This window comes from Mytilus edulis, chromosome 9 (genome assembly GCF_963676685.1).
Source record: "Mytilus edulis chromosome 9, xbMytEdul2.2, whole genome shotgun sequence".
NCBI lineage: Eukaryota > Metazoa > Mollusca > Bivalvia > Mytilida > Mytilidae > Mytilus > Mytilus edulis.
The window spans coordinates 21,577,255-21,578,539 of record NC_092352.1 but is presented as its reverse complement, the minus strand read 5'-3'; the positions used below and the strand labels follow the sequence as shown (position 1 = coordinate 21,578,539).

At 34.7% G+C, this 1,285-nt stretch overlaps 1 protein-coding gene across 2 annotated transcripts in view; it reads right to left on the bottom strand.

Moving 5' to 3' along the window:
* The window catches only part of LOC139489664 (tubulin polymerization-promoting protein family member 3-like), a 6,849-nt gene extending 6,458 nt beyond the window's left edge, over window positions 1-391 (bottom strand). The window contains exon 1 of one of the 2 annotated variants that reach the window (XM_071276314.1): window positions 150-391. The gene's annotated coding sequence lies outside the window, so the exon portion shown is untranslated. The remainder of the gene's footprint in view (window positions 1-149) is intronic. The other variant, XM_071276312.1, reaches the window with a different exon arrangement.
* Window positions 392-1,285: the final 894 nt, after the last annotated feature.

Below are 1,285 nucleotides of genomic sequence, written 5' to 3'. Positions count from 1 at the left end.
GACAACTTGAACAATAATAAATAACATTTTGCAATAACTACATTATCGTTGATACTAATTATATCTATCGGAAGTTGGCAGGAAATTCATATTAACAAACTACACAAACATCTAAAAAGCAATCAATATAATTAACATCATGTCTTTACCGTCTATTCTCTGTGTATTGGATAACTCCAGAGAGCTTGTAAACAATTAACTTCTTGGTATACTTTGACAAACACGTGACACTGTCTTCAGAAAAAAATACTGGTATCAATGTGTCTCTTTCTCTCGCTATATATATTATGATAATAGTAGAAGCGCATGAGTAAACTTGCCGTGGTCAATTTCTTAGTTTAGAAAATGTATACAAACATTTACAGATATTTCCGTGAGAGGTTAAGATTTTAAAATTGACTAAAACTATTTTGCACTTGAAAACATTTATGAAACTTGGTTCATAAGCGGAAATTGATGAGCGGATTTGTACTATACCAAATGTGTTAAGGGAGCTACCTTTTGATTTTTATGGGGGGGGGAGGGGGGGGGGGGGCTAGGATGAAATTTGAAAAAAATAGGCAGGACAGGAGTTTTGAGTTAAAAAAAAGGCAGGATGAGACACTTGAAAAAAAAGTCAGGACGACAATTTAGGTAAAAAAAAGTCAGGATAAACTAAAAAAAAAAAAGGCAGGACCGGACAGAGTGAAAAATAAAAAGGCAGGACAGAGATTACAGCTAAAAAAAATGCAGGACAAAATTTTTCATCCTAGCCCCCCCCCCCCCCCCCCCCCCCCCCCCCCATAAAAATCAAATGGTAGCTTCCCTAAGTTTCCATCTGGAATTAAAGATGGTCGCCAGATAGTACAAATAGGATACATCATGATATAGTTCAGACTGGTATTATGCTTCAGAACATAAAAATTTGCTTAAACTGAATTAATATGGTGAACCACAATTTTGTATTTACATATGATTCAAAGAAATTTCAGACTTGCTTTACATGCATCCTTTCGTAACCTTTTTGTACTTGGGACAGGACCATTATTTTTGCCCTCCCCCTTTTTCCCCAAAATACGTTATTTTTTTTAGGTTTTTCTTTAATTTTGATAGTTTTCGTGTTTGTGATATCATACTGTAAAACACGAAAACAATTGATATTAATGGAAAACCAAAAAATAACGGATTTTGGATAAAAGGGAGAGGGCAAAAACTATTTGTCCTGTCCCCAAGTACCTGTGCAATTGAGTGGCTGATAATGACAATTTCAATTCCTAATACAGTAAACAAACAGTCCACGAAATAA